Source organism: Syngnathoides biaculeatus, chromosome 21, assembly GCF_019802595.1.
Source record: "Syngnathoides biaculeatus isolate LvHL_M chromosome 21, ASM1980259v1, whole genome shotgun sequence".
NCBI classification, from domain to species: Eukaryota; Metazoa; Chordata; class Actinopteri; order Syngnathiformes; family Syngnathidae; genus Syngnathoides; species Syngnathoides biaculeatus.
In genome coordinates, this window is record NC_084660.1 from 522,532 (window position 1) to 549,258 (window position 26,727).

Genomic DNA, 26,727 nt, shown 5'->3' on the forward strand with positions numbered 1-26,727 from the left:
GTTAGCATTATTGAGCAAATTGTCTAAAAAATGACCTATATACTGTTCATTCTGGACTCATTCTGAATCCTACCTGAATTCAAAATACTGCAGTCCTCGCCTCTTTGCTGTGGGCGTCTCCTGCCCAGTAGAATTCATCGTACCTTCCTTAGCTCACAGGTATAGCGCTAATGTTAGCCATTCTACACAAAGGACAAAGAGTATATGACATTTGAGTACTGTAATAGTGTCTCCTACTGTTGGGAACAATACATCGGTACAGCTTTTTCTAAAGACTCTTGGTAGAAGACCCCGTTTTCGATCCAGAAATCCTCAGATAGATGGAGAGAAGCACGACTTAAAGTTCTAAAAATCTGTTAGCATTTAGCGAAACAAAAAAATGAAAGAAATTTAAAAAAAAAAACAACAACAACAACATTGTCCCTTTTAGCTCTTAACTATGGGTTGCTTTCACGTGACGTCACCCGTTGGGCAGCCTCGAACGGCGGCCATTTTCGATCCCCGAGCTCCCGTTACTCATACATAGGCAAGGTGGACGAAAATATGTTTCGAACTGCATTTATTGAAGACGCGACTGACAGCGCGTCAAGCCCAGACTGACTATGAAATGCATAAAATACATAAAACACAAACAGGAATCGAGAGTATTCCGTCGACTTCCGCACTGGTTCGGTAGAGAGGTTAAATGGCGGCGCGCAGTGGTTCGGCAAAAAATGTGACGTCCGTGAAAACAACCCATCGTTTGTGCGGATTGGTTTATCTACAAAAGAAATTGGGAAGCATCTAAGTAATGAATTTATTGAAACAATAGATGTATAGTTGATTTTTTTCGAGTGCTATGAATAGCGACTGTGTGTGTGTGTCCTGTTTGGTTGTTAGCGCTAGCAGAATGGAAATTCTGAGATCATCTTTGAGCAGCGCAATCTCGTTTAAAACAATATCTGGCTTGAATTGGTCTGACAGTCTTGGCTAGCTTTCGGCCGACGGTTTGAGGAGGCTGAAGGTGAAAATTGGACGGCGTCCACGGCTTCGGTTCTTGGAAGGTTGCGTGTCAGAGTTCGCCGGGTGGTCGGTCGGCCCATCTGCTGCACTGGCACCGCTCACTCGATTGCAAGAGGCGAGGTAGCGAGGACGCTAACGGTGATTTGTTGATGGTAAATGAACTGGTGGTGATGGTTTTGATAGTTAGCCCCGAAAAATGGCACGAATGAAGCTTTGTTGACGCTGAATGGCTGGTCGAGATTACATGCGGAAAGTAGCCTACTAGCGCAACTGGTTAGAGCGAGGACCCGGGTTCTATCCCGGCCACTTGTTCTCCCCGTGCCTGTGTGGGTTTCCTCCGGGCACTCGGGTTTTCTCCCGCATCCCAAAAACACGCATTAATTGGACACTCTAAATGATGTGATTGTTTTCTGTCTCTGTCTGCGCCGCGATTGGCTCGCAACCAGTTTGGGGTTTACCCCGCCTCCTGCCCAATGACAGCTGGGATCGGTTCCAGCACTTGGCGACCCTTGTGAGGCTAAGCGGCTCAGAAAGTGGATGGATGGATATGCCTGTGAGGGTTGATATGATCTCTACATGTGTTGCCCCCTCTTTTGTGTTGAAATGTCCATTGCTTCTAAAACGATGTTAACCATTAGCAAAACGATGACGTTTTTCATCGTATATCGGTAAGCTAAGGCAAAGTTAAGGTGATGTTGTTGTTTTTCAATACCGTGTGATTCCTGGGTGGTTCCTAGGAGGTTTGGAATTTTTTTTTTTTTTTTTTTTTTCATGGTTTCTTCAGAGCTTTGTCAGGATTTTTACAAGTCCAAGTGAAAGCTCGGGATAAAAATGTTCAGCGAAGCAGGATTCGCCGTAAGCTTATTTTCGTAAACCCGGCGAGGAAGACAGCAGGGGTAAACAGGAGGTTTGTGCTTGCGGAGGGGGTGGGAGAAATCGCAATTTTATGGAAAAGGGGGGCGGAGGGGGGAGGGGGGGGGTCAACTTCGCCTTCACCAAAGCTACTTGGGGGATGCGACGTGCAAAGAGGCAAGAGACTCGCACTTTCCTCAAGCTGAAAGGTTGTTAATTGGTGTTCATCGCAGTTTCGAGGGGTGTCATCCGCCAGTCCAAATTTAAATATATCAATAAAGGTGTGAAAGAAGTTGGCGAAGAAAAGTTCTGGTATATTTGACACCTTTTGTGCGGACGGTTTTCTGTCGCTTGCCACCGCGAAAGACGCAGTAGTCAAAAAGGTGTGAGGACCGCACGCTTCCGGGAACAACATCTGAAGATATTAATGCGGGGATTTGAAAAATGTAAAGCGGGTGGTTCACTGAGTTATTGGTTTGGGTTTCGATTTTTTTTTTTTTTTTTTTTTTTTGTGCGCAGCCCCAACTTGTTTCATCACCAACTCTTTTGATTTAGTGGCGTGACCTCAATGCCATGCACCCGACTTATGACGGGATGCCGACATATGGAGATTCGGGACCGCCTATGCCGACAAATAATATTCCGGCACTCAACCAAAAAAAGTCGCGTCTTCCGTGACTGGAGGATTCGCATTTTAATGTCCAAATTAGACCCGAGAGTGTAATAAATGAGGGCGGGTGTTATCGTTGGGAGTTGCATGAATTATTGCATCCATACATCTTGAGATTTAGAGGAGAGTTTTCAAGCCAGAAGTTATCAGTTATCAAATTTTGCGTAGCTCCGGGCTTCCGGGGTTGAATTTTCCAAACATTGCGGGTTGCTCAACTGACCTATTTTAAGCTCACATGTATTTAGCAAGGAACACGAAGGACTCTGATTTGCTTTTGTTGTGGGGCCACATGGCGACGTGGCCGGCCGGATCTGGGCCACGGGCCTTCGGTTTGACACCCGTGGCCGGGGTGTAGCGATGAGCTCACGCGACGGCATGTCCCAACGCAGCTTTTATATAACGACAGACGTCACGCGCGACGCGGACTTCGTTTGTACCCACGGAAGTCATTAGCAGTAAACTCGATTGTCGGATGCTTTTGTTCTGTTTCCGCGCAAAATGTTTCCAAAAAAAGGCTTTGTGCAAAAACTCATTTTCTATAATGCAGTTGTAAAGGCTTAATTATGTTCCCTTTACTAATACACCCCTTTAACAATAAGGCTGCGAATAAACGGTAATCTCCAATTAATTCAGCCCCCCGCCCCTCGTTATTTCTGGCGCCAGAGCTCGGCTCGCGGAACGGCGCGCCGCCCAGGCTTGCGCGAGCTCGACCCCGACACCTCGTGGGGGCTTTGCGAGGAGTCGAGAGGCCGCCAACTGAGCTAATAATGTGGCGGAATGCTGGGAATTGCACCATAATTGTGTCCTGTTTTGGGGGAATGCAAGCGACGATTGCTTCTGCCCGTGTTTACTGTATTTAGTTTTATTTCCAATTATTATTAGGCTGCCTACACTTCTGTTGTTGCTCTATAATAGTCATTCATAACTAGTGCTATATGATTTTGTCAGGGGGACATTGTGATTTTTTTTTTTTTTTTTTTTTTAGTCCTGCGGTGTACGGAGGGTGTGAAACTCATTTTTTGTTACAGGCCGTTATGACTGTGAAACCATAAAAAATCTTGAACACCCTCATCATATTTACACATGAAATTTATGAATTCGTTTTGGAATCAGAACTCAAGGGCAATGTATTTTTTTTTCTTCTAAAGTATTGACAAAAATGCTCGCAATGTGTCAACAATTTGAAATTTTTGAACAACAATCTCAGAAGTTGATAGACGTGATTTGCCTTCGCGGGCCACATAATATCTTGCAGCGGGCCACATCTGGCCCCCGGGCCTTGAGTTTGACACCTGGGCCCTAAAGGGACATTGGAATGTGAAAACCAGCACAATACATTTTTCCCCTCGTGAAGAAACAAACAAACAAACAAAAAAAAAAAAACATACAGGATCATTTGTATGTATTGAAATTGTGTTGAGTCGTCGGAGTCATGTTGAGCATTTAGTTTATTTCTTTTCATGCCCAGTTAGTGCATAATGTAGTCAGTAGCAAGTTCCTAATACTGTTCATTTGTTCTGTTTTACACCGATATTGTAACATATGCTTTAGTATTTCTATATTAGGTTAAGCAAAACATAGCTGTGTACACCTGAAGTTTTTCGCTTCAGTAATGCTGTGGTTCCCCCCCCCCCCCCCATGCCCTGTGTAATTATTTGCGACATCAGTTTGAGTTAGTTTTAGTTAGAGATACAGTAAACGCAGGCAGGTCCTCAGTTCTTGTAGATGTACGATTGCCCGCTCGATACTTTTTGTCTCCAGGAGCGTTGCTCTGTACAATTCACGGATGTACTTTTGATTTTACCGGTCGCCTTTGCTTTCCTCAATTACATTTGCTGCCCATTAGTAGCATGATTCAAGGCCTCTGTGGAATAAACTGCCACCCGATCACACCATTATTATTCCCTGATTAAATTCATGCTTGGGGGGGTGGGGGGGTAGCTCCCAAGTCACTCACGCCCTATTAAGAAGATTGAGTGTCCATGTTTAACACGATCTAATGGATGGGTGAATTACGCCCCAGCTATTAATGTTTAATACATAATTGAATGTTCTACATGACCAAACTTGTTTACTGGGATAATTGATGCTTATGTTGTGCCATTTATCTGCAAATACACACACACACACACACACACATATTACATTAAAGGAACAGAAATCCAAGCGATGGGAGTTTTCGTAGTTTACTTTGCGGCGTTTGGAGAGCAACCTCCTCAATACTAGTCAAAAAAATGGAGACAGTTTTGACACGCGATGTTCCGAGTCGCCGCCTCGGCTCGCGGTTCCTCCGGAGACCGTCCGAGAAGGCCGCCTCGCCGCCACCCCAGCACGCAACCATCTGCAGCTGCAGCCTACAGGCAAAAAGGCAGCGTTGAGCGTGTGAGAGAGAAAGAGAGAGCGAATAAATCGGCACATATCAGATCCGGCTGCCTCGCAACGCGGCTCGTTAGGGCTCCGACTATGCCAGATTACGCAAGACCATGTGAGATTGCGACCAAAATTCCAAAATTGGGGTGAACAGAATCATGATCACCGGCGACTGGAGTGGAGGTCTCATACGCCGTGAGCCTCGATTTCCCGTACCGTTATCGATTTGTAGTTACAAAGAATCTCATTTGCCGCGCTGCGTTCACAGTTCTATTCGAGGGGAAATTTGAAACTCGGCGTGCGCTCGGAGCGGGACTTCACTTCTCACCATGGGGCAAAACTGGTGTTGTGGTACGCCAAAACGGTGGAGTATCTCGACTCTGCGCCCAGATTCGCGATGATCTACCAAGAGCTGACGTCGACGCGCGCACACTTCCCTCCATCCTCACCGCTGAGCAAACGCTGTCCTCCCATCAACTGCGCTTTCCTCCCAGGTGGTTCGCATTTAGTTTGAACTTCCCGGCTGGTTTAAGCTGATGAATAGCTTTTATTGAACATGAATACATTTAAGGATGAGATGAGTCAGCATTTTCTCTCTGATGATCGGAATCCGCCGGAGGATGTGCTCAGCATGTGTTTGGGGAAAAAAAAAAAAAAAGGCACAAAGGGAAACAAAGATTTAAACGACAGAAAGAGACGTCACTTTATGTCATCAGTAAAATCGAGAAGGATGATGATGAGTTCCTCTGACTCGATCGCGTCCTCGGCCGTTAAATGTTGCGGGATTCTCGCCGCAAACGACAAAAGCCTCAAACACGGGAATTAAAATTCAAACGCCATATTCTGAGATTCAACTGGCTGCTATTCGCTGTCTGAAATTCGCCGTCGAACGTCAGCGTTAAAGAAAGGCGGGGTTACTTCAGGTCAGAACCGCTCTTAGTATGTGACGTGACTTGAGTAAGAAAGCGTAACTGGATTGACTGGGTGTTGAGTTCTGACCTGAAGTAACCCCGCCCTTCTTCCGTCCATCCATTTTCTTCGCCGCTTATCCTCACGAGGGTCGCAGGGAGCGCTGGAGCCTATCTCAGCGGTCAACGGGCTGGGGGCGGGGTACAGCCTGAACCGGTTGCCAGCCAATCACAGGGCACATCGAAACTCTCACAATCAAACCTAGGGGCAATTTAGAGCCACGCAGGCATGCAGAGAACATGCAAACTCCATGCAGGTGACGCTGGTGTGACGGTCTGAGCGCTCCCCCGTGCTGAAAAGTTCCTTGTGATTAATGCGGATGCGTTACTTACAGGGGATCTCTGGGTACGTAACAGACACTTACTGTCGCGACCAGAACACGGGGTTGGACCCAAATGCACGACTCGGGAGACGCAGAGGCAGTTTGGGAAAAGTGTTTATTCGGTCCAGTGTTGGGGATCAGGCAGGCGGTCAACGGAAGCAGCAGTAACAAGACCGTCAGGCGTAGGGGGCAGGTCAGTGGGCAGGCAGGAGTCGGTACACGGGAGATCAGGAACGGGATTACGGAGGTGCGGGAACGAGGCATGTAGGAACGATCTGGCAAAGACCAGACCAGACGTGTAGTTCTATATAACTGCGACGTAATTACTTGAGACGAGGGGTGCGCCTCCGCCGATTGCCGCCTCGGGGACCGGTACGGCCGGGACAGGGAGCCGGCAGGGCCATGACACTTACTGGGAAATTCCCCCCTCTCATAGTTCCCCTGCTTCTACATCGAGGGAGCTAACATATCCTATATCCTAGCCCTAAGACCATCACACCGGGATTGAACCCATGTCCTTAGAACTATGAGGCCGTCGCTTCAATCCACTTACGCGTTCTTAGTCACGTGTTTTTTTAAGACAGCAAGACGTCGAATTGCAGCCAACTGAATCTCGTTTTTTTTTTTTTTTTTTTACCGGGGTACAACTGCTCAGGGGGTCAGGCAAAGCTGTTCTGCAACAAAACGGCGGTTTTCAGTGTACGTGGTGTCATTTGACATCTCGACGTCCCGGGTCGCCCCAGTTTTCAATTTACGCGAGTCGACTTCCAAGAAGTCATCGCGGAGTTGCCGGAAAACTTCCGGCGCTCCGCCGCCGTGTCACTTTATCGCTAAAAGTGCACATTTCGACTGGCCGTTTAGGAAAGTCCTCGCTAAATTAAAGCGCAAATGCGAAAGGAGACACACGGGGACTGTCAGCTTGTCTCGCGTTCTTTTGAAGACGACTGTTTTCACTTCCTTCCCCTCGGCCCATGCTGGGCGCACAATGCTGCCAATTAGTTAATGGGGGGGACGGCGAGGCGAGGCGGTTTCCTCGTATGTGCGCTTGCCGCAACTCGGCGCTTCAAAGGCAGCTGGAAAGCTCTTAACAAGCCAAGCGCACACTGTACACGTCTGTGTGATGGCCACGGGAGGAGACCAAAACCACAATCGTGGTAGAAATGCAGCTTTAAAGTTGTTGAGAGCACTTGATTGATATAAAAAAAATGTAAGCTGCACATAAGAAAGAAATGGAAGCATTATTGGATCTGTGCATATCTGTCACTAGGGTTCGCCTCGGAGTCTCCTAAGGACCGGGGGCTGTTAGAATAGTGTCGTAAGTGTGTTGTTACTAGACTGTCTGGCTCACACTAAAATGAAAACTAAAAATATTTACCAATGAGAATCGCCCATCCGGCTCGTTACTGGAGTTAACGCAATCGGAAAGAATTTCTCGGATTGTGTTTGTGGACTCCGAAAAGGGTGGGTACTCTGCACTGGTGTTCGGTGCATGAGCACAAACAACAGTCAGGACCCGGCCCCATACCTGCAGGCGGAGGGGGGACGACCCTCTCATCCACTGGGGTAAACCCCAACGTATAGGCCCCGAGCTGGGGGGCAGTAAGTATACCCACACCTGCTCGGCGTCTCTCCCCGTTGGCAACACCAGAGGGGAACAGAGTCGAACCTCTCTCAAGAGAAGTGGTTCCAGACCCCAAGTGGTGCGTAGAGGCGAGTCCAACTATATCTAGTTGGAACTTCTCGACCTCACGCACCAACTCGGGCTCCTTCCCTGCCAAAGAGGTGACGTTCCATGTCCCTCGAGCTAGTTTCTGGAGCCGGGGATCGGATCGCCTTTGGCCACCCCCCCGGCTCACATTGCACCCGACCCCCTCCGACCCCTCTCACAGGTGCTGAGCCCGGCCACCAGGCGCTCGCCTTCGAGCCCCACCTCCAGACCTGGCTCCAGAGGGGGGCCCCGGTGACCTGTGTCCCAGCAAGGGAAACCAAGATCCAACTTTCGTAGTCATCGTAGGGGTTTTGGAGTCGTACTTTGTCTGGTCCCTCACCTAGGACCTGTTTGCCGTGGGTGACCCTACCAGGGGCATGAATCCCCAGACAATTTAGCTCCGAGGATCATCGGGACCCAAGATAAGGTGACGGCTCGAGGATGACTGGAATTGCCCGACCGAATTCCGGGCCGTCAGGTCAAAGTGGCGTCGTGGGCTCAGTTTTTGGACCCAATTTACGTAGTTTCAGTCTTCCAAATTCTTGCACATGGCCGCCACACTCACTCCGCACAGTGACAAAAACTCAACTATCACAATTTAGCATCATCCGTCTGTATTTATATTTTATGAACAAGCGTTTCTTTTAATAGATGTAATACTTGCAGTTGTGTCTCAAATGAATCCAAAGCACGTTTCTGCTTTTTCGTGACAACACTGAAGCGAAATGAAGTGCTCACAGTGTTTATTCCTTTCCTATTTTAAGTGCTTTTTCATTTCCCCATTTTGATTTCATCGCCCGGTTTGGATTTATGGATGACCCTTAATAAAACTGTAGCATCTGATTAACGTTCTGGGCGCGGCCGATAAAGGGTGATAAATAAAACGCGGGATAGGGAGACGTTCTTATTCCTCGGTAGTTAGCGGCGCTAATGTATTTTGGGACTGGAAGGAGCTCCGCGCTATTGATTTTTTTTTGCACCGAGACTGTTCCCAGGTTCAATATGTGTGGGGAATGTGGGTAGGATGAAAATACAAATATCAGCCTCGCTGAGGTTTGTGGACAATTTGTACATATTTGAAGTAAACACAGAAAAGCGGGTGTTGTACAAAGCTTGGCCCGTTCCGTTGTTTAGAAGTTCAAATTCTGCATCCGTTAGCTTTCTCTTCCCAAGATTGGCGAACCGGTTAGCGGGCCCTGCTACGTTGTTGCTCCGGAATTAATGTTTTAAAATGTAAATACTCGTCAGGTGGGCGAGATGCTAAATTTATGTTGAATTTAACAACTGAATTCTTTTTTCTGTATGTAACATGGGGGGTCATGATTGTGTCCATGCTAGATGCGTGGTGTACAGTACTTTAAAACGTATTGTAGCGCCTCTCTAGTATCAAATACTTCGACGAGGTGGCCACCTGAGTTCTTTTCTTACTCCAAAGTATGAACTAATAAATTAACTCAATGTTAATTACTCGAAATGTCTGTTATAATTTTACTCTTTACTTGTGCATTTAATTCTGCATCAAAAGTCTCTGAGATAATATTTCGCCTTATACGTTAATAAAATAATCAAGCTACCAAATAAACTCACCACTTTTTTAACTGTCTTGCAGAGAGTCCAATATTAAACCTGGTTATGTTACAAAAAGTGTGAACATTTTAATGACAAAATAAAGGATGGAAAAATCGCGCATGTATACACAACGGTCAAATAAACAAAGTCAATTTAACAGGTACACACAGGCTCACATGCTAAGGGCCCAAACAATTATGAATATGCCGGCAAGCAAACAAAATTCAAACCCCAATGTCACTGCGGTGCTTCCCAAGGCAGGAGTGAAGAAAGGTGAAGGTGGTTTTTCCTCTGTCCGGCGTCCTCACGGTCCTCGTCCCTTTTTCTTCCCTGAAGTCCAAACACAGCCCCGCTGGCCGCGTTAGCTCGACGCTAGCGCCCTTGTCCTCTCCTTCGTGGCCTGGCTAGCTAGCGTTAGCTGGTTGCTAGCGCCCCAAGCCGAGTCCCATGCGTGCACTTAGCCCCTGCGGTTGCGGCTAACTCCACCACGTTACGGCGTGATTTGATTAGTTCACTCAAACGACACACTATCCCAGTTGAACTTTCAACAGTCCTAGTCGAACACGTCAATCAACTTTTGATAAATGTCCACCGTTCACTTTTTGTCCTTTCGTTGCCCTCCAACAACCACTCATACCTTTGCACTCCGTCTAGCCTTTTTTCTCTCCTTCCCGCGTCTCGTCAACACGTCAGTTCCTGTCCTTCTTAAACAATGGTTACAACAATAAAATGACAAACAAAAGTATTTCTTTTTCACCAATGAATCAAACACATTTATATACAAATCCCTCCAAAAGAAAATAAAGTCAGCACACACATTTTAAGAGATATTCCAGCACATTGCATAAAGAAAACCTAGAACCTAATTGCTACTCTGTTATACTGAAATTTTACCTGTACCAACTTTTAATCGGGGTACAGTATCAACATGGAAGGTACGCTAGTATACTAGCTAATAGTATAGCTAAGCTTTCACGTGAAGGTGGTTCTGGGGGGGGGGGGGTCTGTTTCCTGTGCATGAAAGCTTCTATCACGTGCCGAGGTCGGAGCTCCAGCGTGCCGCTTGTGTTCGGATCCATATCCACGTCACCGTTAGCTTGTTTTAGGCTCCCGTAGTTTAAAAAGGGTTCGGTGAGGGGTGAGGGGTGGGGGCTGCGTTATCACTTCTAAGTTAATGTCTTGAATATCTCGATAGGCTCTGTGCGCAGATGGCGGTTTACGCAAGGAGACGCTCGGGACGGGCGGAGGAGCGAACGTCAGCGCCGCGCGATCGATACCTCATTAGCGCCTCGGCCTGCCCGTCGCTCACGTTTTGTCACCGCGCGCTCGGCTCCTCGGCGCGCCGCGCCTCCGTTTGAAAGACAGCCGCTGTATTTCCAGCCGTGCCGTCATCCTCTTTAGCATATTTTTAGATAGGCTGAAGAGGGAATCGGGAGAGTTAGATAGCTCTTGGCGTTGGTACACTTGGAGATAATGCGGGATGAGCCTTGGGTGTAAGGTAGGGGGAATGGAGGTGGGGGAGGGGAGGGGGGGGGCGCGCAACATCTCTCTTGTCACTTTAGATAAGAGAAGGGAAATAGGACCGGTTGCCGAGGGACTGGCTAAGTGCTTGTCACTGTCTCGACGGCGGGGGCCACTTAGGTGCGTGCTGAGAGGCAGATGCCCATCTCTGTCCCGTCGGTTCACTTCCAAATGGACAGTCGGGTGCGGGGTCAGCGGAGGCGTGCGTAAATATCGCAGCTTCCACTTGTCACTCCCAGAGCCGGAGTATCCCCACCCCTCTTGTGTGTCCTCAAACGCAGCACGTGGAGCCAGTAGAAGGCGCTGGGAAACGCTGCAAAACCTCTCGGAATTATTTACAATCAAGCTATCGCATTTTTATTTTTCCATCAGGATGGAGATAGGCTCCAATAGCCTTCTGGTTAACAGAACCAATGGTACAAAACCCACAGCAAATAGTTCTTGTCCTGAACCCTTCAAAAAAAAAGCAAAAAGGGAGACCCGTAGGGCCGAGCCAGATGAGCTGTTTACCTCCCGCTTCCAGTTATTTTTATGTTAAACTTGGAGCCTGCCAGCGTCGGCTTCATATTTAATGCGCAGTCGCCGGCGTTCGCCGTCCTGCTCATCTGGCTGGCGGGATACGAGCCAAAAAGCGCGCGTCCTCACTTGAACGTCACTTCGCAGACGCCCCGCTCGAATCCTCCTCGCGCGTGCCTCGTTTTAGCGCGGCCAGGCTCGTTCAAACAATGCGAGCTTCGAGCCCGTTTCGCCATCTGCGGATGAAAACGAGGTCGGTCTCCGGTTCCGACCATTACAGTCAACTATTTGCGGTTTGATATTCAGATTTATTTTTGGGGTCTTTCTGTGAAGTCCAAACGTGAGACAAGGTGCCACCAAGGCCAAGACGAATCAAAATCAGAAGCCGCAAGAAATACATCCTTTGCTGGGCTTATTTGAGGATGGAGTTGATGTTAGTCTCCCACCTTAAGTCCTTTGAGACTGCAATTTCCAAGAAATTGAAGGTCTTGACAGTCGGACAGCGTCAGGGGCAGCTGTGGTGAAGGTTGCCTCCTGAAGTCCACAATCATCTCTACACTCTTTAGAGTTTTCAACGCCAGGTTGTGTTGAGCATATCAAAGCCCCAGCCTCGCCGCTTCCTCTCGATATGCAGACTTGAGGCCGATGACCGGAGTGCCATCTAGAAACTTCAGGAGTTTGATAGTCGGATGCCACGAGGTGCAGTCGTTAGTGTAGAGCGAGAAGAGTAGCGGTGAGAGGACACGACCTTGAGGAGCTCCGGGGCTGATGGTGCGTGTGGATGAGGTGGTGTCCCCCAGCCTCACCTGTTGTGTCCTGCTCATGAGGAAGTTGTCGATCCACCGGGAGATGGCAGACGAGTGTCATAACTAGAACTCTAGGGTGGACCCAAATGCACGACTCCGTACGGAGGAAGGCAGATAAAAGAAGGTCTTTATTCATTCCAAGGTCGTAAGCCGGGAGGTCAGTCAGAGAGGGCAGCAGTGTCAAGGTCGTTAAGCTTACAGGGTTGGTCGGAGGACAGGCAGAGGTCCATACACCGGGATTCGGGTTCGGAAACAAGGAAGTGCTGGAACGAGGCATGGATGGCAACGATCTGGCAAAGCCAGACCGTCCGCTGAGTCCTTTGAGTCCTGGGGTTCATTATCGCTTCCTCATCAACGCAGCTGTGTAGGGCTGGGACCGGCAGGACCACGACAGCGAGACGCCGAGCTGGAGAAGTTTGGAGGAGAGGAGGTGTGGAAGTCCACGAACAGGATCCTCGGATAGGTACCGTCGCTGTCCTGCCTGCTCTGGACCGAGTTCGCGTTGCGTGTAAGTCCTCAATAGTGGGTAGCGTGGTGCCGTTCAGCCCGTTTTGGTTGTCCGTCGCAGTCGGAGTTTGTCCACTTTTGACTGGACTGATTGGATGACCGCTGTGAAATGACAGGATGCAATTTTTTTTTTTTTAGCGTTTCAGATTTTCCATAGCGACGACTGAGCCGCATATTTGATGACATCTTGATTATTGATGTATTTTTGTAGGAACGTGCTAGATTTTGAGCAGGAAACGTTTGAAGGCGGGTTCGAAAAACCCGGAGACGTGCCACACAGATAGGCCGGTGCCCACAATACCCAGGTGGGGAGAAACCGAGATAAAATTAGAAGCAATGCATTTTTTTTTTTTAAATCCCCCTCGGACACGTCCCCGCTGCACGTTATCGCCGGTAGCAGCCGTGAAATATTAAAAAAAAAAAAAAAAAAAAGCTGAATCGTCGCGAAATGAGATCTGGCACAGGTGAACACAAACGGCGTGTTTATTACCTGCACGGGAGTGTACGCGCCGTTCCAGTCATTAGTTCAGAAATGCCGCATCAGGAAGCAAAGGCTGAAGAGGTCTGGGGAAAAAAAGGTCAAAGGCGAATGTCTTCCAGTCATATTTTTTTTTTTTATTTATGTCCTTGTTTGGGATATTTAATACAGAGTAGCGATGTCCTCGCTGAAAGTACAGCCTGACGTTCGGCGTGGGGAACCTCGAGCCCAGTCATCAACACACTGTTCAATCAAAAGCAAGAATGTTTCTCGTCGAAAAGTTTGATCCGGCACCTCGGAGACATTTGTCACGTCCCGGCTTTCCAATCCCGCCGCGACGGCCGGCGTATTTGTTCTTATTTGACGCCGACAGTTCAATGCGCGTCTCGCCGTGTAACAGACGCGGGGATTTATTCGGCCCTGGCTGTCGGGTTTTGGTTCGGACAGAAAGTGGGGCAATTGGCTCAGTTCACTTCCACTTGGTTCCGTATTATCGCTCGAATAGCTGCGTTACAGGCGGCGAGGTACACACCGGGGTGATGTGCGGTCGGCCACAGGAAGGACCGGCGACTTCGTGCTAACGCACGACGCGTAGACGGAATAACAAAACGACCAACGTTTAATCAGTGGCTATTGGAACACAAAAGGTGCAGCAGCACCCACTCCCCTGAAACCAAAATCAAGCATTCTTGACATTCTGTTCATCCATCCGTTCATTTTCTGAGCCGCTTATCCTTGCGAGGGTCGCGGGGAGTGCTGGAGCCTATCCCAGCTGGCAACGGGCGGGAGGCGGGGGTACACCCTGCCAGCCAATCGCAGGGCGCACGGAGACAGACGGCAGCAATTTAGTGCCCAAATAATGTTGCATGTTTTTGGGATGTGGGAGGGAACTGGAAAAACCACGCAAAGTCCACACAGGCGGGTCCGGGATTGAACCCAGGACCTCAGAACTGTGAGGCCGACGTTTCCAGCTGCATTCTGTTTATTAGAACGTTGTCACTGCTTCATCCAGTACTGTCGTGTCCGAGTCGCTTATCCTCACAAGCGTCGTGGGAGTACCCGTGCCCGTGTCAATTTTTTTTCTCGCATTAGTAACCATTTTAATGTTTTGAAAAGCATTTGCTTGGCGTACATGCGAGCAGGCTAGTAGACGAGTTGTCTTTTTTTGTCTATGTGAGAAATGTTTCTTTTTTTGTAGGGGGGGGGGATTATGACAGTATAAACTGTGTTTTGTTTTTTGTTTTTTTTTTTTTTGTCCCACAATAGAGCCCTAAACAAATCCCGCGCCACGCCCGAAAACCGGGCTTCCAATATGAGCCCCCCCCCCCCCCCCCTTCCCGTGATTACCTTTCTCGCCGTATTTTAATTAAATCCACTCTGTCTCCCATTATTAACCGGACTCCTCGGAGACGGCGCCGGCCCGAGAAGTGAAAATGAAACGGGCAAGACGGATGGCGAGCGCGCGCGCGGGAAGCGCGGCCCTCCCGAGACGTCGTCGCCCCCCCCCCCCCCTCTCCCCGCCCCCCTTCCCCGTTGTTCGTGGCGCATCGCCGCACCTTTTACGTGCTCCTTTAACGCGCCCCTTCCTGCTGCCCACTCAGGAAACAACCTTAAGGAAGATGACCCCCACGTATCGGAGGTGGGGCTCCACCCTTCACGCACCCCCCCCCCGTTAATGCCCCCATGCCCGAACAATTTGAAGGGGGCACAGGTGAGGGAGGAAAAATGGGTCAGTCTGCACAAAGAGGTGTTGGGAACGGCGGAGCAATAGCACCTTCTAGTGGCTTGGATCAGGAAATACACGCTGTGGAAGTTGCTGCGGTTTGCTGTGATCAGTCACCAACTCCTGCAATCTATTACTGGTCGTTTATGATGTGAAACTGAGCGGGCATGTTTGTCATTAAAAAAAAAAAAAAAAATGAAATTGAAGAGGAAGGCAGCCATTTTGGGGGAATTCCAGAGCTCGCGCTTGCCTGCCGAATCCCCAATTCGGGTTTTTATCCCCAAATCAGAAGGAGCCGCCCAAAGCGTGGAGAAGTGCGACGCTAAATTGCAACGCTTCACCCTCTCTTCCGGGAGGCTTCCCGTTTCAAAAGTTTGACGACCGTTTCGCGCCGAGTCGTCGCGACGACGGCGGCGAGCGCGAGAGCACGCTTTTTTTTTTTATCCTTTCATCCGACCCGCGCCAACGGTTGAGAATCGATCCGGCAAAAGCTTTTAAGGCCGCTAGAGTTACGACGCGAGGCGATACGGTGGCAGGAGGGGGTTCTATATTTAAGAAGATCATATTTTCCAAATCTGGGGGGGGGGGAGGGGGGTAAAAGGACAGAGGCGAGGTAGGGGGGTGTTGAATTTCCTGAAAGTGCCACATGGATGCCACGGGATGTACTAGTGCAGTCGTGACGAGCGCAGAGAGGAGTTCGCGCGTGTTGTAAAACGAACTTTACGTCGACTCAAACGGAACAAAGAGAATGACATTTCTTCTTCTTTTCCTTTCGGCTTGTCCCGTCAGTGGTCGCCGCACATTTTTTTCGGCACAGTTTTACGCCGGATGCCCTTCCTGACGCGACCCCTTTGCATTTAGTTCAGGGGAGAGAAGCTCACAGAGCCGAGTTTTCCCAGGCCGTCTCCCATCCGAGTACTAACCAGGGCCAGACCGGCTTAGCTTCCCAGACCTGACGAGCTGATCCCTCCACGTTGCCTATTTCAAACCGCTAAATCGCTGCGCAAAGAAAGGCCCCTGGTATCTTAATACGATTTAGTACCTGGAGTACAATGCAGGGCTGTAATCCAAAGTACTCGACACCACGACAGCAATACTCTGATAATCTTTCGTCACACTCTGTTTAGAATGGTGAATAATAGTGCAGTATTGATGAGCTCAGAGAGGAGTTGTATGAGTTTTAAATGTTTTTTTTTTTTTTTATTAAAAAGTTTTTTGAGTGGCGCAAGAACGGCACGCACAATCCCTCAAATATAGCTGCCCCCCCACCCCTCCCCCCCCGCCTCCTGTGCAATTTGCACAATTCATGTTGCACATAATGAATATTCTAGTGACGCCAGCCGGTGGGAACAAGGGAAAGAGCCGGAACAGAACCGCCGCCGCCGCTCGGCTTGTGTTCATTTATAGCTGCCTCGTTTGAGCCTGACGAGCTGAGCGCGGACTTTTTCGACACAATGGTGTCAAACTCGAAAGCGGGGGGCCCTGTGATGTCGGCGCACAAAGCGAACGCCGCCCGCACCTGCCGGATGCGACGGTGGTGGTGGGGTGGGGAGCCGATGACTCATTCGCCACATGTCACCGGGGGGCAGCGTCTCTGCAAAAAAAAAAAAAAAAAAAAACACCTTTCCGAATCCGTTTCCCGACCGAGATGTTCTGAAAGTGGTAGCAAAAAAAATAATAATAATAATAACAAAAAAAACCCAAAATAAACACATGAAAATACTCTCATCTCGTCTCTTTGTGCTTCTCCAGGGAAATTCTGAGGAGTTTTTGTCGTCTTTCTGGTCTGAGGCAGCAATCGCAAGTCTTATTCCGAATAGGTAAGAGGAATATATATGTATAATAATTTTTAAAAAATGTATGTTCTGGTTCCTGATCACGAAATAGATTTTCTGTTTACGTACAGTATATAACTGATGCTACTCCGCCCTCTAGTGGACATGGGCACTTACTGCTTTTTATATTTTCACCATCCAGTTATTTATTTCGATGCTTTAACATTTGCTTTTATCGCGGGGGGTTATTTTTTTTATTCTGATTTATTTGATGAAAAAATATTTATCTGTGAATTTACACATTTTACTTACTTTTGCATTTCATTCTTCAATTCAATTTTGGTCTTGATCAGTTAACCACCCATTTTGTAATTAATTTTTATTTCTATAAAAATGTCGTTTTAGTTGTGTGATTGAATTTTTTTTTTTAAGTTTTACGCATGACTGGAAATCATTTCATTAATCTATTTTACTTTAATTTTAATCCTCTTTTTTTTAACTCTAAATGTACTTTATTTATTTTTATTTATTTATTCAGATCTTATTTCTAAAAATTTTCAACTCCCCGTTCAGCCCCTTCCTTCCTGTTTGTGCTCATCCTCATCTGTGAATTTACACATTTTACTTACTTTTGTATTTCATTCTTCAATTTTTTATTCTTTGACAAAATAAGGTTTAATTTTGGTCTTGATCAGTTAACCACCCATTTTGTAATTCATTTTTATGTATTTTTTTTAAAATGTCGTTTTATTTGTGTGATTGAAACATTTTTCCAAGTTTTACGTATCACTGTAAATCATTCCAGTAATTTATTTTACTTTAATTTTAATCATCTTTTTTTCTTTTTTTTTTTAACTCTAAATTTACTTTATTCAGATCTTTTTTATTATTATTATTTTTCATATCCCCATTCAGCCCCTCTCTTCCTGTTTGTGCTCATCCTCTCAGCTGTTTCTCATTTTGACCTGATTTGAATCGGTTTTGTTTTGTTTTTTTTTTTTTTTTGTCGCTTGTCTTGACAAAATATGGAGAAATTTATGAAAATTGTAAGTTTCTATTTAAGGTGAACAACTTTGGAAGCAAGATGTTAATAGGATAATTATTCATATTAATATGATTCCAAATCGTTTGGCTTTAATGGCATTCAAATTGGGCAACTTGGCTGCGTCTTCGCGTTGTTTTTGTCGCGCTGTAATATGAATAAAATGATGTAATAATAGAATATTAACACAATTTCTTGTGATTAGAAGATACATTTTTTTCAAGGGCTCCAAATCAAAATGATGAAAAATAAATGTGAACAAGTAGTTACAAAACAATAATTGGAATTGGGCAACTTGGCTGCGTCTTCGTGTTGTTGTTTTTTTGTGCTGAAATATGAATAAAATGATGTAATAATAGAATATTAACACAATTTCTTGTGATTAAAAGATCAATTTTATTTTTTCAAGGGCTCCAAGTAAAAATGATGAAAAATAAATGTGAACAAGTAATTACAAAACAACAATTCGAATTGGGCAACTTGGCTGCGTCTTCGTGTTGTCTTTTTTTGTGCTGAAATATGAATAAAATGATGTAATAATACAATATTAACACAATTTCTTGTGATTAGAAGATACATTTTTTTCAAGGGCTTCGAATAAAAAGAATGAAAAATAAATGTGAACAAGTAATCACAAAACCATAATGGTAGCCAATATTAGTAAAAGAAGAACAAAAGGTTGAGAAACTATAATGACATATTTATAAATATTGTATACTTTTGTGTCTCTTTCCAGGTGGGCTAGCAGGGGGGGCTTGTTTGTCGGTGAGGCGCACCGGCGGCGACGGGACAGCATGTGGGCACCCGCGTGACCCCCAGCCTCGTGTTTTTTTTCGGTAAGTAGGCCCACTTTATTCATAATTCGAAGAAATACAAGCGCGCTCACAAATGATAAATAATAAAACTTTATTTGAATAGAAATGCTGGGGTTTCGGCCGGTCACGTGACAGGAAATGACGCAGCTCCCCTCCTGCGTGTGACGAAATGTCCCCTCCCTCCCCTTGCATGATATGCAAAGGCTGTAAATAAGGATGGCCACAAGATGGCGCCCTTAGTTTAGGAAGCCACCCCCCCTCCACCCCCAGATAAATGCACAAGTAAATATAAAACATTTTAATATTTTGTTCTCAAAAACATGATAGTTAATTCGATAAAGCGCATATGACATCATCGTTGATGCCTTATTAAGGTCATTGTAATTTGTCTCATTAATGCTTTTTAAATATATACATCAAATATCATTTTTGGGGGGCCAAAACCCTATTTAAATAAAAGAGGTAAAATAGCTTTTTTAAATTAAAAAAAAAACATTTCTAAATGCATTTAAAATAATTGCAAACATGTTAAGATACACAATGAAATAGATTAAAATAATTAAAATTATTAATACTAATATTATTCAGACACTACGCTTATAAATGCATTTAAATTCCCATCGAAGCCCGATTTGAAATCACAGTTGCAAAAAAAAAAAAAAAAAAAAAAAAAAACAATTATTCCAACGTGGTACTTTTGAAATCGGATTTCTATTTTTAATGAGTTAATTAATTTAATGAGTAAAAAAAAAAAAGAAATATTGCTGATTTAGCATCTAGCATGCCCCGAAATATTCAAGTGACGGTTTGAGAGCGCCTGCACTTCAGCATTCACCCACACGGGTGCGCCAAAGTGTAAGAAACGGCTCTCGGGGGGGGGGATCTATCATGACAGAGGCGTCCCATTCCTAAAGCTTCCACTAGATGGCAGTCTAGCCGCAGAGGATCATGTAGCTTTTACATTGGCCGCTGAGATGAACTTTTCATCGGAGCGCTAATGAAGTACAAAATCTTTTTTGGAATGTGGCATTAATGCATCTGCAGTGTTTTCCGCATGCACACACACACACACACACACACACACGCGCGCGCGCGCACGCTCGCACACACGCAAACGCACACACCTCTTTGCCATCTGTGTGTGCGGTGGCCCGTGTCTGCTGCACTGCGAACAGTTGGAAGCATGCGAGTGGAAGCACAAGTGTCGTTTTTTTTTTTTTTTTTTTTTCCCCCCTCGTGTCCCCCCACCCGCCGTCTTCCGCCTCCTGCTGTGCTTTTGTAATGCCCCCCCCCCCACACCCCATCCGCCCACCCACATTGTCGCAGCGCCTCTAAAACAAGATGGAGCGCGTTAGTTCATCAAGCTCGCCGATTTCGGAAAAGGAGCTGAACTTTTCCGCGCTTATTTTATTTTATTTTTTTCTCGACCTATCTGCAAAGACCTCCGTGGGCTGCTTAAGTCAATTCGAACGGCGAAAGCCTTCCATTTTCTCCGCCTCCAAAAGTGCTTTTTCTTGCGGCGCGCTGATAAGAAATGGCAGCCGTCAGCAGGACGCTCCGAGCCGAGTGTATAATTCATAATAATAATAGTGTTACTGTGCGCGTTTGTTCAAAAAAAAAAAAAAGAAAAATGAAAAGTGGTTGATTGTGAATCAGTTGCCTCGCAATGCGATGAATGCATTCCAGCGCCCCCAAATGGTCGCAACTGCTCAGCGTACTGCAGTGATACCAGTCATTTTTTCCACACGGGATAAAGAATATGGGTCTGCATTGTCTGTCTCCATGTGCTACTGCTCCGCTTGTGTTCACATATCCGTCGCTTAGCTGATGAGGCCTCCATTTTTTTGGGTTTTAATTTTTGCTCCTTTTTGGTATTTTAAAGGGGAAATCCAGTGCTTTGGATGACCAGTGTATCCAATACTTTTATTTGACAATGTGATGTTAACTCCTCTCTCATTTAATTGTGTTTTGAGAAGATTTTTATCGACACTTACAAATTTTCAGGGGCGCTGCCATTTTTGCGAGGCACATGACCTACGTGGGCGTATGTGACGTGTACCGTGCCGTTCCAAACGCTCGATTCCGTGGGACACCGTTTATGCCCAGCGCCGATTTCTCGGATTTATCCACATCTGGTGAGGAAATAGCACCATCGGTTGATCGGGAAAACGCAGGAATACTTCCGTACAGATTTGAACCCGCGGCTGGAATTAATGTTAAATATTCGGATGGTTCTTCGGGCGGGAATGAGTCTTAACGAGCGAGCTCCGGCGGCAGCCGCGAGCCGAGATTCTAGGCGGCGGAGACCGTTAGCCCCGGACGCCGAAGTTCGGCTAAAGGCCTCCGCCGCCACCGAAGTTAGGCCGCGAGCCGAGCTTTGACGTCCGGGGAGGCCTTTAGCCGAGAGTCGGTGGCGGCGGAGGCCTTTAGCCCAGCTTCGGCGTCCGGGGCTAATGAAGCGGGTGGCGGAGGCCGTTAGCCCAAGCTTATGTCGCGCGTAGGCCTACGAGTAGTCAGACTCTGCGTCATTCCGTCTGAGGAACCATCCGAATATTCAACATTAATTCCAGCCATAGGTTCAAATCTGTACGGAAGTATTCCTCCGTCTTCACGATCAACCGATCCTGCTGTTTCTTCATCAGGTGAAGATAAATCCGAAAAATTAGCGCGGGGCACAATGTCATCGAGCCTTTGGTCATGTGACTCGCCAAAATGGCAGCGCCTCTGAAAATTCGTAAATGTCGATTAAAAATCTTCTCAAAACACGATTAAATGAGAGAGGATTTAGCATCACATTGTCAAAATAAAGTATTGGATACACTATTCATGCAAAGCACTGGATTTCCCCTTTAAGTAACATTACGCTAGCAGCCTTTTGTCGGACAAAGTTGTTCAAATCCGTACGATGTACTACTGTGAGTTTTATGTTTCTAACCTTAATTGGGAGGGGTAATAAACACCCGGAACCTTCTTGAGAGGTCTGTCAAGTGGTTTACTTTCTCCGGTGTCGACCCCAGAAGGACGTGGACCGAAATATATCATCGAGTTGCTTAAAAAACCAAGTCAGCCGGCAATCACGGGGGCTTCATTAAAAAAAAAAAAAAAAAAAAAGGGGTTTTCGGGGGCCATCGTAGGTCGTTAAAAATACTCTGTGAGCGAGTTTGTGGAGTAAAGTCAAGAAAGAGGATTTTGTTGTGTCGCCTGTGGTTTTACACCGTTATGCTCCGATCGTGCCGCTTTGGTGAAAACGTGGGTTCTTGTTCTTTTTGTTTTGTTTTGTTTTGTTTTTTTTGGACCGCTGTCTTTTTTCCCTTTGTGCACTCGCATCGATCGTCGTCCGCGATGATATAATCGGGCGCGAAGCCCGACAAGGCTGGCCGGTCCCGATATATCAGCGGCGCCGACAGCGGGTCGTAAACCCTCACCTTCGCTGGGTGACCCCCCACCCCCGCATCCGTTTGCCTCTTTTTCACTCTGAATGCAAATCGCGAGGCATTTTTTTGGTGACATGTTTACGATCATCTGCGGCGGCGGCGCGCGGCTAACGGCGGGCCGGTCCTCGCCGTCGCCGTACGGGGGCGTGCGCTCGCCTGCTCCTCCTCCTCCTCCTTCTCGCCCTCCATCCCAGTCACTTGTGTATGCATTGAACTGATAAGTACCGCGCTTCATTTTCCCCATGGTGAGGCACAGTAAAAAAAAAAAAAAAAAAAAAAAAATGGGGAGTAATAATTGCTTCGGGAGGAGGGGGGGGGGGCGGGCGTGTGCGTGCGGCGGTGTGCGTGGGTGAGGAGGACAGCTAAATATGCTTGATTGCCTTCTAAGCTCTGCTGCTATGTAATGAAATAGGGCTGTCGGTGGGATACAGCAACGACTCGCATGTTTGCGGTTCATTCACAAATTCACCTTTTTTGACACCCCCCCCCGACCCCACCCCCACCAGCTACCTAAATTGCATTCGTCTTTATTTAATTTTGCTCTTTCTGAAACGCCCAAAAGTTGCCACAAGGTGTCGCCGCGACCCTGTCTAAATAAGAATTGGTGTCAAGGAAGTATTCTTTTTGCCGTCCAAAGACTTGAATTTTTGCGGGCGGGCAGGCGACGTACAAGCTAGGCGGGGGTGCAGCGCGGGGCAATGCGTCAGGCCTTTACCCAGCTGCAGTTTACCAATCCATGTTCACAGTTGACATTGTGAAGAGAAATTGTGGAGATAAAAAAAAAAAAAAAAATCTTTAGAAAAGCTTTCGTGGTGTTGTTGTGGGGGTCCAAAACTTCATATTCAGCGTGTTTGCGTTTTTTTTTTTTTTTTCATTTTCTCTCTGTCTTTCTCTCTTTCTCTTATTGGGACTTTTCTATCAGCAGATGACATTCACACAGAAAATTGACTCGGAATTAACACTTTGGCCCGGGAATACTAATATCGCCGCCTTCCTAATCATCTCATTTGACTCTGCTGTTTAAAAAAAAAAAAAAAAAAAAAAAAATTACACAATATTTTAAACAATAGAGGAGCCAAATTAAAACTCGCTCAGTGTGGATTAAAAATGAAACGCAACATGTTTATACGCTATTCCGTCAATGCTTTTTGCGCCCGCATCACATTTGTCCCTCTTTTTAATTGGAGTCTTTGCTAATCGTTTGCTACAAGATGAGTGTAGAAAATGGTCTGGGGGGAGGGTTGGGTGTGAAATCACCCAAAGGAAGTCAATAAAAGTGGACCGCTTGAAAGAGGCCTTTTGCTGTATAGTTTTTGCGCGAGAACAGGAAGTGATGAAGCGCGTGCAGGTAACTCCGCGGCGGTGATGAAGCCGTTCATCTCAAACGCTCTTCCCGTCTGTCCCTCCCGTTTACGCAGTTCTCTTTCCTGAGACGTCGGCGACGGCGACACGAGGCCCGCGGCAGGTAAGGACGCCTTCGCTTCGATTTAACGCCGCGCGTCAGCTCCCTTTTTTTTTTTTTTTTAAGGGTTCCGCGGGAAGGGGCCGAGTGGAAAAATGTCAAGTAATATCAAATCAAGCTAGTCGAGTATGGACTACGACGACGAAGTCCCGGTGTTGGGGTGGGGGTGGGGGTGGGGGGGTAGACTACATCTGGCAACGTGACTGAGAAGGAGAGTGAGACTGACTGTCACTGATGCGACTAGACTGGGACTGCGCAGGAGCCCCGGCGAGGCTGATTGATAGAGTGTGATGAGACTGTCACGGAGCAGTGGCGTCGGCAACATAGGCCTAACAGCCTACGAGTGTCAGAAATGCGTTAGAGAACACGTGAAGGATGAACGGAACTGCTAAGATCCAATTTGTACATATTTCTTAAGCGTCAAATAACCCAACGCACGTTTTACACAAAAAAAGCACCTGACCATCTGAATTTGATTCATTCCGTAGCCACGCACGTCACTCAGCTCAGTCGTATCTCAAATCAGGTTTTCCCATTGAAATGAATTGAAACGCCATTAATCCGTTCCACTCCGTCAAGACATTGCACTTTCCACCATTGTACATTTTGACCAGTGAGCCAAAATATCACAAAAATGTATTAAGAGCGAGTACCTGAACATCTGAGTTTGATTCATTCCGTAGCCACGCACGTCACTCAGCTCAGTCGTATCTCAAATCAGGTTTTCCCATTGAAATGAATTGAAATGCCATTAATCCGTTCCATTCCCTCGAGACATTGCACTTTCCAGCAATGTACACTTTGACCAACAACCTAACTGCAGGTTTTAGGTTCAGTGAAAATTTCAAAAGAAATGACAGAACCTTAAACTGAACTTGAACATGGACAGGCAGTCAGTGTAGGGAGGCCAAGGCAGGCGTTATGCGCTCCCTGTCACATGTTCTAGTTAAGAGTTGAGCAAAAGCATTTGGAGAAATGTTTATTGGAGGATAATATTAAAGTTACCTCAATACTGTACATTTCTAAAAAAAAAAAAAAAAGTAAATTCTTGTGATGATAAGCGGCGAGGAAAATTGATGGATGGATGGAATTACAAGTAAATACAACTGATCTGGACTTATTAGGTGATTCTAGTACTCATTTAGAATCTCTTCCTGATTTACTGAATGAAACTGTTCCTGCGCTCCGTTTTTGGCCACGAACGCCGCGAAATACTCCGAGCATCTGTCGGGCACCCGGCATTCCATCTTGCGGACACACGTCACGCTGGCAAAGGCCCCAGGCTGTCGGGAATTCAACACTTTGTGAGGGCAGAGTCGAAAATGAACGCCGATTTTTCTTTTTCGCGCCCTTGCCCGACGTCGGCTGAGAAAGTCCGACTCGCCAAAACGGCGACTTTAGCCGCAAGACTTGAGCCGGGTGAAATGAGCGACTCCCATTCGGGGACAGCAAGCGTGCACAGATGCTGCCTTGTGTAATGGCTGCTCACTTTGGCAGATCAATGCTCCCCCCCCCCCCCCACACACACACACACCCCCCCTCCCCTGAGTCCACCGCAGGCAAAGTGTCTCCGCGTTTGTGTACGTGTGTGTGTATATACACGTTTAATATTTGCCACGGCTGCCGCCATGGCGCGCTCGCCAGAGCAAAATAGGCGCACACTTTGCATAAATTCAAAAGACAGCAGTGTCATTTCCCCACTCCCACCGGATATGAAACTGTTCAGCCAATGAAGCGCACAATACGGACAATATTAGTCGTATTCAAATGCCTGCCGGTGGTAAAATGTAGCTCGTATTGACACAGCGCAGGGGGCGGGGCACTTACTTTGTAGTCCATTCAAGAAAGACAACAGAAACCAGACTGACTCCTAAAACCAATAACCCATCATTAGGCGTCGTGATGATTTTGTGCCTGAGGAGCGTGCGGATCCTAACGTTTCCCCAAAACCCATTCAAAAGTACCCTCTGAAAAGTAAAATAAATATATAGCCTTTCATAACAGTTTGGCGTTTATTCTTCCATGACCTCTGGAAACGTCTCGAGAGACTGAAATTGAACAGGAAGTTCACAATTTGGCTTAGACGGAGACATTTCGAGCGCATGCCAGGGCTTATACGAGGGAATTAGCACAAATGAGCCCCAAATTGCAAGCCGAGATCCAAGAACCGCGTTTCCTAGCAGTTCTCGAGCCAAGGTAGATAATTCATATTCGAAACATTGCAAAATATCCAAATAGGATCCAGTAATCCTTCTCTACATTGCGGATCAGCTATCACGGATTCAGTGCATCGCAGATTTATGGACTCCCCACCAAAAAAAAAAAAAAAAAAAAAAGCCAGATCGCTACGTACTAATGCGCCATCCCCGGCGAAAGCAAAGCAAAAAAATGAAATCAAATTTTAAAAATGAATAAATAAAACACCAGCATAAATGAGTACAGTTCTGTACTGTATATTACAGGGGAAGGCAATGTGCCATCCCCGGCACAGCGACATGGGCCATCCATCCATTTTCTTAGCCGCTCATCCTCACGAGGGTCGCGGGAGTGCCGGAGCCCATCACAGCTGTCAACGGGCAGGAGGCCGGGCACACCCTGAACCGGTTTGCCAGCCGATTGCAGGGCAGACCAAAACAAACAGCAGCACTCACAATCACACCTAGGGGCAATTTGGAATCTCCAATCAATGCATGTTTTTAGGATGTGTGAGGATAATAATAAATAAAAATGATTAAAAAAATAAAACTCCAGCATACATTAGTCCAGTACTGTAGCGGGAAGCCGCGTTGACAAGGACCGATGAAACAAACAAACGGAAAAAAACGGCATTTATCCCTACTTTGCTTTTTTTCCACTTTTGGCGGGTGCGTGTGGTACCAATTAACCGTGAAAAATGAGGGATTACTCTATATCGTAAAACAAAACAAAAAAAAGGTTGCTGAGTGGGAAATTTGGGCACACAATGGTATTAGTTGTGCCTTCCGCTTTCTATTAGACAAGCATTCAAATGTGCTTGGCAGTATACGTCACTGATATGGATAGATGGGCAAAGATTTGGAGTCAATAAATTAATGAGTAGCGCAATCAGATGAAATTCAGACAGTCTTTCGTGGCAGAGAGGTTGGGAATTTATGCTAATGGCCCCGTCACCCCATGACGTTCTGGTCAGCGTTTGAGGATCGGTCG

The 26,727-nt window shown here is 46.6% G+C and overlaps 1 protein-coding gene across 20 annotated transcripts in view; it reads left to right on the forward strand.

Annotated features, from left to right (window-relative positions):
- LOC133494346 (receptor-type tyrosine-protein phosphatase delta) overlaps positions 1-26,727 on the forward strand; it is a 238,634-nt gene that overhangs the window by 71,778 nt on the left and 140,129 nt on the right. For 18 of the 20 annotated variants that reach the window (XM_061808077.1, XM_061808063.1, XM_061808078.1 and 15 more), the window contains 3 exons: positions 16,766-16,833; positions 18,567-18,666; positions 23,498-23,544. The gene's annotated coding sequence lies outside the window, so the exon portion shown is untranslated. The remainder of the gene's footprint in view (positions 1-16,765; positions 16,834-18,566; positions 18,667-23,497; positions 23,545-26,727) is intronic. The other 2 variants (XM_061808079.1, XM_061808065.1) reach the window with 1 other exon arrangement.